A 13048-nucleotide genomic window follows, 5' to 3' on the forward strand; every position below is an offset into this window, starting at 1 on the left:
AAATACAGCTGCTGAACACACAGTTGCCCTAAGTTTTCATTTATCCATGTATACTCAAAAGCAAGGTAAGTACAGTTTAGTCCAATATAAAGTGGTGGGATAGCATGAAAATTTAGAATCATTTAATACTTTAAAAATTATTTTAAATAAATATAAATAATAATAATAAATAAATATTAATAAATAAAATATAAATAGTAAATAAATAAATATAGCCTAAATACAAGATATTTAATTTAGCACCAGTATAGGACAGCAGCATTTTGTAAAAGAGAATTAACTGGAATTTTACAATAATTGTATATAACGTATATTTTGCACACAGGTTACTTATGTTGTTTGTGCCCTGAGAGTAATTTTGTTTCTTCCTCTCTATAATACATATCAGTGGATTTCTTTTTTCCACATACCCTGTCATCACTGCATATTTTGACCTTTTATATTTGTAAAAGACATATTTGACTCCTAGCAGATTTAAATTGAGGAGCACAGGTCTCACCAGAACAGAGTGTTAATAAACGCTGCTTTGTAGATCTGTAAATGTTTTAGCAAATGGTTTGAAAAATGGGGAGTGGTCAATCCTCCATTATTAGTTATAGGCATGTACTCAGTTCTTGGTTTCCTACCTTAGAATCTGTTCCAATGAATATAGAAAACATGCTAGAAATGGTAAGTATGTGCAGAAATTGATACTTTAAAGGATGCATCACCTTGTTCTGTGCTGGGTGTTTTCTGAAGGTGTTTCTTTGTCTGCTAGTATTTTATAGTTTAGCTCCAGGTATGAGTAAAGTTAATATGCTGTTTTTGCAGTCTGAAATTGTTCAGATTTTAAAAAATATAGATATATTTCTTAACTGTAGGACTAAAAAGAAATAAATATATTGGCTAGTTTTCAGTAGGTTGCAAAATATATCTATTAACAGTACAATGAACAGTCAAACTAAAGTATTTAAAAATAAACTGCCAGGCTAGTAGTTCTTACAGTGGAGCCTAAACCTTACATTATCTAAGCAGTATTTATAGGAAGAGCAAGGTGAAATACAAACTTCCTCATCCCAAACTTATTCCCCACACCTGATCCAATGGAAGTCATCTCTACTGCACAAGAGAATTAGGCAAGATAATCAGTTTTTATTGATGCTGCCAGAAAGGTGGTAGTTATTTTTACACAGACTCTTCTTGAGAAAATTATCTGAATCTGATATCTCACTTTACATAGGCATTTGAGTACTTAGCTGTCATCACTACCTACACAGCTTTGAGATACCCAGTGTTTAAAAAAAGATAGAACTATCTTAATATATATACATGTCATGAAACTAGGAGGTAACTGAATTGTTTTCTTCATGCTTTTCCCTTTTTTAACTCCTTTCACTGAATCTGTGCTTTAGAGCAGTTATTGAGGCACTCTTTAGGCATGCTTTGCTGTATCTTGGCTCTGCATGGGAGGAAACCGTGCAGTGCCACATTGCTTTATGCATTCAGGTTGCCTTTCAAAAGGGCAGCTGGAAAATAAGCCAGTACTACAACCCTCCAGTCAGTCCCCCAGTGTATGCAATGGGCAGGCTCAGTGCTTTTGGGATGCTGCCAGGAGGGCTTCTGGGAGGCAGAGCATCCATGCCCGGCAGAATCAGGCCAGACCCAGAGAGTGGACCATGCGACTCAGGGAACTCCTCACAGCATTGCCAAGGGAAGCATGATGAATTACAGAAATAAAAACAAAGCCACAGAGAGCATCTTTCATGTTTGCTGATGTAATCATATCTCCCAACTAATTTGTTTAATTTGTCTTTCTCCTTTTGACAAAATCATGCTTAAATTGCTTCTATCGTTATGTCCTACTCTTTGATTCTGTTACATTCCTCTTTTCTTGCCATCAAATTTATCTGCATCAACCACAGTAATTTTAGCATTCTTGAGGTTATCAACCTTTATGAATGAGAATACTTTAAACTGTTTTTTTCCTCACTGAGGAGATGTTTTATAAAGATCCACTTCCTCTGTTCATGTACAAAAAAATAAAGCCTACTTCAGAAATGTTGTAAGCATTTAGGCATCTGAGTACACTATCTAGTTGAATCTTTCTTAATGAAATTGTTTATTTATCTACACTGTAAAGTAAGGTTATGGTCAGGAATACATGATACTGTAATTTAAACCAGGAAGTGGTGTGAGGGAAAAGATACAAACTGAACAATGGAGAAGGGAGAGCAGGTATACAGAGAGAAGCACCCAGTTGAGTGAAAGATTGCAGTCATGCTGATTATTCACCTAGGGTATTGCTTCTTCCTGGCTTGCTCTTTTTTGTATTCTTGATAGCAAACATTGTAGGACATACTCACTTTGCCTAGCTTTATGAGCCTTCTGAGTGTAATTCAGAACAACAGGCCTAATTTAATTGCCCTTAAATCACCCTCTGGAGGAGCCTCTTTTTCCACTGGGGAACATAGAGAGTTTTGTTTCAGATTATTGGTATCTGGAATTAAGCAGTATGAATATTCCATATAATGTACTTCTCCCTCTTTCCCACTGTGTTTTCAGATAAGCCTCAAAAGCATCTGTCAAACTGAGGGCATTCCAGTAATATTTAGTAGTATAAGACATAATGCAACTCTAACTGCAGCAACTGTGATTTCTAACGTTTATTTTTAACTTTGAGAGATTTTATTTTAATTAAACTGGACAATGAATGATACAGCTGATGGAAGGGTTGTTAGTATATTCCCCTGTGTGAGGAGATATTTTTCTCTTAATTTGACCAATAGTATGGTGATAAAATTACAATTACTTAAATGTTAATAAGTATGTATTTTCTCTTCACTCAAACAAGCAGCTATTTTACCTTATTACCTGAAATTTAAATTATTAATGAGGCTAAATTTATTTGGAAGCTGACCCTAATATACATGTTCTAAATTACACTATTGTAATTAAGGCATTCATTATATTTAGTGCCTGTATAGTCAAGTATTTCAAGGTTAAAAATGCAGATTTCAAAGCACAATCTTTCTCTCTACCCACACACAGATTACATGTTGTATATGAGAAGTAGGTATTTCCTCTTCTGTATATCAGCTCCCACAGGGAGCGCTCCACCCCTTGTCAAAACCTGGGCAGGCTCAGACATGAGACCCTTTTGTAGAGGTGTACTCTGCCCTTTCATCAAACGAGACTCCTAAAAGATTTTGGCCACATCATTGGCATTTCTCTGTAAAAAGCAGCAAAGTCGGCTGCTACAGCCTTTCTAAGATGTATTGTTTCCGTGATAAGCTCCTGGTTTTCCTATGAGTTATTCCAAAGGCTCAAATAATAAACATGCGAATGATATGTCAACATAGGAATCAAATTAAATATTTTATCCTACCTTTTAGAAGTCTGAAATGGAAGTAGCCAACTTTCAAATAATGGCACAGTGCCGCAAAAGGATCTTGAGTTGTGGAAGGCTTTGAAATAAAAGAATTGTCAACAGACGTGTACGTTCTCGTGTTTCAGTGACAGATTATTTTAGAGAACTCTCTAGCCCATTTCCTATTTCCTTTGCCCTTGGTCTGCTGAGTAATATTTGTATTTTCCCCTAAAACAGCATATCTTCCTCTCTAGCCGGAAATTTCTGATAAATGTTCTCCATTGTACTTCCTTCAACATCTACATTAAATAATGCCTTTACCAAAGATCATTTCCTGAGGTCTTTACCTTCAGCTTTCTGAACAACATGTAGCCTCAAGATTGTGTTGCGCCCAACTACTACCACTGTGTGTTTCTCAGGATTGTAGGAAATTTTCCAATCTCAAAATGTAAATATTTCAGAAATTGCTCCAGAAATTGTTACTTGTCTCTTCTGTAGGGGCTAACTTGTTTCAAATGTATTTTTATTTATTTTTAATTTAATCATTTAATTTTGGAACTACCATAACAAATACTTTAATTGGAAAATGCTGAAACAGGATAATAACAAATAATAAAATTCCACTTAATTTTTATTCCATATTTCCAGTTTGGTTGGGAACATGTTCCAAAAGGATACAGTTATGTAAAAATTTATCCAAATAGTTTTGATTCTTTAAATAGTATCTGAACTCTGTAGAGTTTAGTATTATCACTCATGAGTAGATCAGAATATGATGGCACTTCCCTTGCTTTCCATTTGAGGGTTGTAATAGTAGTATGCTCTTTAAGCACAAATTGTTTTTTCTTCAGAAACTGATGCAGTTTTAATAGACACGTGATAGAATATAGTATGTGCCTCTGACTTTTTTTTCTGTTTATTTAGTTTCCTTGTGGATTAAAATGTCTATGTAAAAAAGTTAAATACAGCTTTGAATTTCATTCCTGCTTTCTGACAAGCATATATAAAAAATGAAAAGCAACTAAAAATTGGTCCAGCTTCAACCAGATACCTTGGTTTAAGTTAGTATCTTCAGACACAGAAGTAGACTGTAAAAGCTCAGTGGAACTTATAATTGTTTTTGGTTTTTTTTTCCTAAAATTGCACCCAAAAGCCTAGCGGGATGAGGCATCTTTTTTTTTTTACATCTTTGTTCTATAGCCTCTTTCTTGTGTTAACTGAATTTTGCAAGAGAAAATTTCTGGAAATCAGCATGGCCCGTTATGAGGTCTCCTTTAGTAAACATGAAAGGTTATCTTTTTTTTTTTTTCCCCCGTATCCAGAGCCAATAGTGATAAGAACGAATGAAAATTGTAAATAATTTAAAAATAAAATTCTTAATAATATGTCACACTGGAAAGGAATGAAGAATCCACCAGACACTTACAATTGAGGTTAATTTTAGCGAGCTTAAATCAAAGTGTGGAAATATAAAGTATTGATTTTTGTTTGGTATGTGTATTCTGAAAACAAAGGAAAAATGTTATTTTTGAATAGCGAGGATATATTCCCCTTGCTTTATTGATTTTAAATTAAATAAAAGGTATGTAAGGCAATAGTTGAAATTGCTTTGGGGAAAAATAAATGCTACTGAAATAAAAAATAAAAAATAAAATATCAAGTCATATCATTGTAAATAATTTATCACAAGTTCATCTTTCCAGCTGAGCTTTCAAAAAATGTCATTGGATTCAAGGCAGTGTACTGTCCATAATATTCATTGCACAAACTTTAACATTATGGGCCACTAAAATACAGACTGACACTAAAAAAAAAAAAAAAAAAAAAAAAAAAAAAAAAAAGCAGTACAGAGCAGTACGGTTCACTATTATTTCAATTACTTGGTAGTTCATTATTTTCTTTTTGTTATTATTTTAATGTCTTAGACTTGTTTTGGATCTTGAGTTTGTAGATGTTAATTGTTCATAAAGGCCCTTTGTTTAAATACCTGAAATTTTAACATAGGAGAAAGGATGAGAGACAGAAAGTAGTGTTCTAGCATAAATGCTTAGAGACAGCTTTATAGCTGAGATCATATGTGGAAAGGAATTCTATATATTTGAAAGTAAATTTGTTACACCTGTTCTACAGCCACCACAGTGTTTGAGCATGTTGATATATACTGTGAGATCAGTTCTTAGCAAATGAGGTGCAGCATTCATTTTCTATGGCATAGCACTGAGCACTGCTGAAAAATCTGAAGTGTTCGGCAATGAAATTCATTCAGCCTATAAGCTTTAAAAAATTAGAAATATTTTTTAGATACATAGTTTGGGATTTACATTTTTCTCTGTTTTTCTTTAATTGTGGTCTCCAGAAATGTAACATTCTTATAGGAACTGTGAGGTGTTTCTGTAATCCCAGGATGATAAGAATTTAACTAATGTTACTAAATAAGTGTTGTAAACCAACCAGAGGCAGAAACATGGGTGAAGATTCTAATATAAGTAGTTAATAGATATTTCTATATATATAGCATTTAGAGTTCTTCAAGTTTACGGTTATTTACATGTATATGTGTAGAGATAAGAAACCTCTGCAGGACTACTCAAATAGACCTGGCAGATTTGGGAAGACAGGAAAACTAATCACATTTCTTTTCTTTCTCTTTCTAATTTTGCTGACCATATGCTTTCTGCCCAGCAAATTCAGGTCATCTAATGAGGCTTTCAAACTAGCTTACAAGTTGTTGAGCTCTTACCATACATGGTGATCAAAAACTCACTGTATATCAGTTGGGTAGAAATTAGCATCTGCCATCTGTCTTAATTGTGATAGTTATCACCACATTGCTTATGTGGAGAAAAAAATATCCTTGATGTAGATGCAATTGGATTCCATTTCCTTCTACTAGTGCTTAGGAAAAGGAAAACCCAAAAAAGCATTAGGAGTGTAAAAATCAGAGATTAAAATAACCTGTCAATAGAGAAGAGCATTTATTTTTAACATTAGTTGGCTATCTTGTTGAAACACAAAATTAAAATTTTATCATGAAAACTTATCTAATGCTGTCCTACCATAAAATAATTATCTGCAAAACATTTTCTGTTATTTCCCATGTTACTATTCTAATACATTTATAAACTTGTCCATCATCTTGGCATACTTAATTAAAAAAGAATTATTTCCCCAAATGATTTTTTAACTCTAGCTAAGTTTTCTCATGTCAATCAGAACTGATTAAAAATTGAAAAAATATAGTCACTTAATACTGACATTCATTCATAGCAAGACCATGCAAGTGTGAAGACTCTTGGAAGAGGAAAGAACTTGAGTAATTAAGGTAATTTAGCTGAATGGGTGATATTTGACTGTGAGACAAGGAAGGGAGCGTCAGGACAGCCTGATGAGGAAGATGAATTTTCAGGCAAAGGGTACAGTAAAAGTGTTATGAAGTTGCATTCAAGGAAACAGCTGACTTCTTTATTCTATTAATATTCAAAATATTCTGTTATATTCAAAAACACTGGTCTCTATAATCTTCATTAGTAAATAGGATCAAAGATAAATCTTCCATCAATTTCCTGCCTAATCACAGTAAGTTGCTAGACTGTGACTTCTGTCTATGAATGAGGCATATCCTTAAAGCCAAGGGTTTAGCTGCTTTCAGATTACTGTTTTATGTGTAAATAACCTAATTCATGAAACTATGATTATAAAACAAAATGCTTTTCCCCACAGCCAATTTGTGTATCAAAACCATCTCTGTGTGCTACTAGTACATATCAACGAAATACAACCTGTCTAAATTTGTAGTGGGTGGAAATCGATTTAATTTTCAGTCTTGATGTAATACTGTAGCAACATTATGGCCCGTGTTGTAAAGTACTATTTAATGTGTAATAAATCTTAGAACACTGAGGAGCACTGAGTACAAACAGTGTAATAAACTGTTTTTGTTTCTGAATTTGTGTTAGCAGAATTTCATAGCTTACAATTTCTTTTTAGAATGAATATTATTCAAGATGGGATTTTGTCATATTGCAGGGTGAATAAGCATTCACTACAAAGGTTTTATCACTTATGAATAGATAGAAATAATATTATGGGAGTTCACAGAGTTGAAGAATAACAAGCAGAAGGATATAAAATGCTGAGTTCCTGTACTGTGAAAAATTAAACATTTATACAACAGCCTGAGTGAGCTGCCATGGCAACTGTTGCAAAAGATACATTCACTAATAAGATTTTCTGTCACATTAAAATACTTTTAGGAAGTTTTTGCTGCATAATTGTACTTTCTAAATGTATGTATTTTGCTACCAGTCAACAGCACGCTTCAGCTGCAACATTGTAGGATGCTATCTATGTTCAGACATTCCTTCTGTGCTACTTCAGTTCAAGGAGATAGTTTTAAGATGGTCAAATTTCAATGGATGTCCTGTTTAGTTGTAAGGCAGGCAATGGATTAAATAAGTAAGTGGTATTTTTTGATCTTAGTTTCATCCCCTGCTATAGCACTATTTCCCATTTTACCATCAGCTAGTAATATACAATTTGTCTAGCTGATTTTCTTACCTGTAATACTGACATATGTTATTTAGCAACTTGGGAATGGTGGTACCAGTCGGCCCCCAAAACATGTAATTGAGTGGGATTCTTAAGAGTAATATATTAAATAGCAAAGTAACTTTACGCATCTTTTTTTCTTGGAAAATATAGGAACACAAAGAGAGAATTTATAATTAAGTTTTAAGCTTTTCTGTCTTGCATCAGACATATTCCTACACTTTGTGTGATTATACTAGTTTAGGCACAATCTATAACTGTGTGCCTAAATAAAATACTTTCAGACTTTGATTCCAGTGTTGGTTCATGGATGGCTTTTAATTTTTAACTGAAGGGGTCCCTCTGCTGGATCATTTCATAATTCATTGAACAGGGTTAGGGGGTTATGTTTGAAATGTTAAGTGTACCATTAGTAATCTTGAGTATTTTCAGGATGATGTAAATAACAATTCATTACATTAGTGAATGCGCCTGTCTCCATATGATTTTAGAAATCACTTTTACAAGGACATATGCAAAAAAAAAAAAAAAAAAATTCTATTTTTCTAGCATTATTGTTATGATGAATGAAATACAGTATTATGTACTATATTTGAAGAATTTGACAAGAAGAATAATACTTCTCTTTTAAATTTGTATGCATAAATTTGCCTGAGTGAAGGAATTTCCTTTACTTTATTTAGAACATAACTCCATTTTTGAGTTAATTGCCTATAAATCTTTCAAAGGTATATAGGAGATTAATGCATACAATTTTAATGTTTATCAATATTATTTTTCAGTGAATATGAGGGGTGTGTTCTAAATATGAATATTGGTATTGAGCTGGAATTTTGAAGACCTAGGTTCAGTTTTGGGTGACTTTGATCAGAATTTGTATAAAATATAAATATAATCATATAATTATAGAATCACAGAATATCTAGAATTGGAAGGGACCCATAAGGATCAAGTCCAACTCCTGGCCTCGCACAAGTCTACCCAAAAGTTTAGACCATGTGACTAAGTGCACAGTCCAATCGCTTTTTAAATTCAGACAGGCTTGGTGAAGTGACTACTTCACTGGGGACCCTGTTCCGGTGTCCAACCACCCTCTCAGTGAAGAACCTCTTCCTGATGTCAAGTCTAAACTTCCGCTGCCTCAGCTTAACACTATTGCCACTGGTCCTATCACTGGTGTTTACAGAGAATAGGTCGCCTGCCTCTCCACTCCCCCTCATGAGGAAGTTGTAGACATAAAATCACTGAAATGCTAATGAAAAAATATGTAGATAATTAGATGTATATTACTTTCATCACATATGGATTCTGTTGACTTTTTTAAATGTTTAAAAGTTTCCCACTGTTCACTATCATGCTAAGAGTTTGAGTGCAACTCCTTATAATGAAAACTGTTACCTTTGAAGAATTACTTTTATTAAAAAATATGAATGTGGAATTCTGAATGAATCATGTATCAATTTCATATTGTGTGTGATAAGTATTCAAATAAAAAAAGCTTTCTTTAGCTTAGCAAATTAAGCCCTAACTGCAGTTTCTCATACATTTTGGGCCAATAATAAAAGTGATATAGACTAAAAAAGTCACATCCTGTTGTGGCCAAGTCCACAGAGTTCATCAGGAAAAATCATACACTCTCCTTCTGTAAAGACTTATCTTCCCTTACAGAGATCTTCTAATCACCTTCCATTTAACATGGCAGCCTGTTACATTATAAATCTGCCAGTCTCTGATGGAGCATATGGATCTGTGTGCGTTCAAGACAGCTAATGCCTGACTTTACCTCTGGGTCCTGGAGCTGTGACTTTATAGAGTTTACTTGTCAAAATGACTGTCACTTTCTCAGTAAATGACCACTCCCTAGCTATCATTCTCTTCTTGGGAGATTTGATGTAGAGTGTGTCAAGAGTGTATCAGAGATATACATTTATATCCTCCTTCACTGATGAGAGTACTCACAGTGAACACATTCATAAGAACTTGGGAGCACAGTCAGACAAGCCATCAGCCCAGGGCAGAGTTTTTTAAGTAGCAGTTCCTTCACATCAGGATGCTCAGGCTTTGTTCTGTCCAAGGACACAACTCCATTCTAGTCTGCTGAGAAGCAATGAAGTTGTGAGTGCAGAATATCACCAGTGAAGCCTATTTCTAAGCAATTCATATATTCATCTCTTCCAGCACTACTGTGAGCAGTTTCAACAGGAATCCTCATCCATGTGAGCAGACATTTCCCACAGCTCCTATAAATGCACCCATCTGTTTATATGTTTGCTTGCTACCAAGTCCAAAACAGTATTTCAGATTTTGCTTAAAAACAAGATCAGGACTTTCTTTTTCAGCCATTCTTACTGAAAAGTCTTGAAAGTGTTCTGTATGCTCTTCCCTTGATTCTCTGTCTTTTGTAGATTATCTGAAATATTTAGAAGGTGAGGGCACATGTGATTGTTAATAGGCCATGCTTCTTGTTGTTGTCATTTTCCTGTAGGATATATAGAATACAACATTGTAGATTTGCCCTCTATTCTTCCTGACCTTACTGTCCCAATTGTTACTACCTTCTCTAGTCCAGATAAGGATGTACAGAGCCAAGAACTTTAAATAAGCTATATAGCATCTCAGCATCCACACTCCATCCTGGATTGTTCAGTGTGCTTCTGGACAGCACTACAATTGTATTTTATACTCTCAGATTTCATTCTATTTCTGTAAAAATACTGCCTGTAGAACATCAAATTAAAAATTACTTGTTACCTCTTCACACTGCAAGAAAGGTGAAAGCAAAAATGTATTCATTCAGCAGCAGAGCACAGGGGCTATCTCAGTGGTTTGGAAGATTTTCTTATCTAGATACCATTGTGTAGGTTAAATAAGATGCAAAATAAACCCTCTCCTTCCACACCCTCAGACCCAGCAGATTTCTGCTGGGTGAAAACCATCACCTCTATGTACTTCTGTTCTATTTTTCCTCTTAAACTAAACGTCAAAAGAAGGTTCAGGTTGGATGGGATTACCATTATACTGATCAGCATGTTCTAATATCTCAGCTGTTTAGATCACTAATGTCAGGTTTTTGCTATTTCCAGACCTCTTATCTTTACAGCAAAAGAGGACTCTGCATCCCAGCCTGGAAAAGCTATGCACACTAGCATGGTGAATTATCTGCTGGTTACTGTAGACCGTATATTTCAAGGTATTCTCTTGCAACTTAGGAAACACTCAACTCTGAGATTACTCATTTTATTTGGTACCATAAATATGTAACAGAAACCAAAACAACACCTTTTACTGCTCGCTGTTCATTTGGTTATTATTTCAATCAGGAAAGATGTTTTGAAGTCAGTTGTAAACCTAAACATTAAAAATAAATTTGAGTAGACATCTAGGGAAAATTCTAATTACTACTTGTAGTCTGTAATTTTCTTCCTGATTGGGAAGGAAATCCAAATCACTCTAATATTTAGGAAACAAAACCTACTTTGCCTCAGAACTTCCAGAAGGAAAGTGCCAATCTCCCTTTGTTTAAGCTCTATCACAAGTATTCAGCTCCTGCTGTTTGAAGTGTATGTATCTAAATATCTAAATATTGTTTGTACCCAAATTCTCTAGGAGGGCTGGAACATATCAAAGGGAAGCAGCAATTACTTGGATAGCAGAAGCTGTGTACCATTCTGTTAAGTCTCCTATGAGTATGCATGCAGAGCTGATCATGAAAACTAGTTGACAGTGATTAAACTGTTCCTTTGAGACATTTGCAAGACAGGGTATGTGGAGAGATTCCTCATCACTGCTCAGTTATGTTGGGTAATGCTGCCCTAGGTGTGGGGGTAGCTAAAAGAAAATACCTGAACTGTTACAAATTACTTCTTCAAATGCAGATTTTTTACTCATCATTTGGTGTTTCTAGAAAAAAAAAATAATAATAATAAAAAATATATAAAATAATAATAAAAAAAGGAGATCAAATACTATGGTATATACAATAAACACTGACAGAGACCTGCCTGGCATAACAGTTCCTCCAGCATGTCATAACAAGTGCTGTGGGGATGAAAATGAAGTCCTTATCCCTCATTTCCTAGGCTATTTGCAGGAATAGCAAGAAGGCAGGGCTAGGGAAAAGTAGCAGCCTGGTGTCATGTGCTTACTGCCATCTACTGCTTCCCTTATTTCAAGTGGGCTGCTTAAGGGAACAGGGAAATATAATCTGCATTTTCCAACAGAAAATGCAGATTATATATGCTTCACAAGTAGAAAACTCAGTACTGGCACCTGCTATTGAAGAAGGTGGGCATTTTGGATTATCTGAAGAATCCAGATGGAGAGAAGCTGCATCATGAACGCAATCTCCTGCTAACACCTGTCTGCAGAAGGGCCAGAGGGTTGTGCTGAAGTCTGGGAGGAAGCCTAGCTGAGTGGGGTGGGTTGAGCTTGGCCAGCTGCCAGGCCCCCACCCCACTATGCTCTCACTCGGGGAGAGAATAAGAAAAAAGATTGTGGATCAAGATGGACAGGGAGAATACTTACCAATTACCATCATGGGCAAAACACACTCAGCTTGGAGAAAATTAATTTATTGCGAATCAAGACAGAGTTGGTGGGTGAGAAGCAACGACAAACTAAACCACCCTGCTCTCCGTCCCCTCTACCCACCCTTTTCCCAGGCTCAATGTCACACTGTGCCCTCATCTTTGCCTTCCAACAGTGAAGGGTGTAGCTCCTTCAGCACTGCCTGGTGTTAGAGCAGTCAGGGGGCAGCTGTGGGTCAAGCAGTGAGCCTACACAGCACAGCAGAGGAGGTGAGGTTATATCAGGTGCAGGCAGCTCCTCCAAGGAGACTTGCTGGTGAGGATCTCTGTTCCATAGAAAATATTCACTAACTGGTGCTTTTTTTTTTTTCAAGTTTGTTTTCTCATCCTTCTGTCTGCTGCTAATGTTCTTTTTTTTTGGTAATGTTGCTTTTTAGTAGTGAGTTTTGTCGGGGGGGGTAGGGGGTGGTCAGGAAAGTGGTTTAGTTTTCTCAGGCTTCAGAGAAAACTTCCGATATTGTCATTTCTGCAGCCAAGAACATGTAGCAGAGGCATCAAAAGAACCAGGTGGAGGGTGGGAGGGGAAAAGCACACCAAATAAATGTTTTTTTTAAAGACTGAGGTATCC

At 35.4% G+C, this 13048-nt stretch overlaps 1 protein-coding gene and 1 long non-coding RNA gene across 3 annotated transcripts in view; one reads left to right on the plus strand and one right to left on the minus strand.

The window, feature by feature from the left end:
- The window catches only part of KLHL4 (kelch like family member 4), an 83115-nt gene extending 79596 nt beyond the window's left edge, over positions 1-3519 (minus strand). Inside the window, exon 1 of the mRNA XM_005011477.6 lies at positions 3365-3519. The gene's annotated coding sequence lies outside the window, so the exon portion shown is untranslated. The remainder of the gene's footprint in view (positions 1-3364) is intronic.
- LOC106014542 (uncharacterized) overlaps positions 1-13048 on the plus strand; it is a 144517-nt gene that overhangs the window by 15241 nt on the left and 116228 nt on the right. The window lies entirely within an intron of this gene.

The sequence above is a fragment of the Anas platyrhynchos genome, chromosome 10 (genome assembly GCF_047663525.1).
Source record: "Anas platyrhynchos isolate ZD024472 breed Pekin duck chromosome 10, IASCAAS_PekinDuck_T2T, whole genome shotgun sequence".
NCBI lineage: Eukaryota > Metazoa > Chordata > Aves > Anseriformes > Anatidae > Anas > Anas platyrhynchos.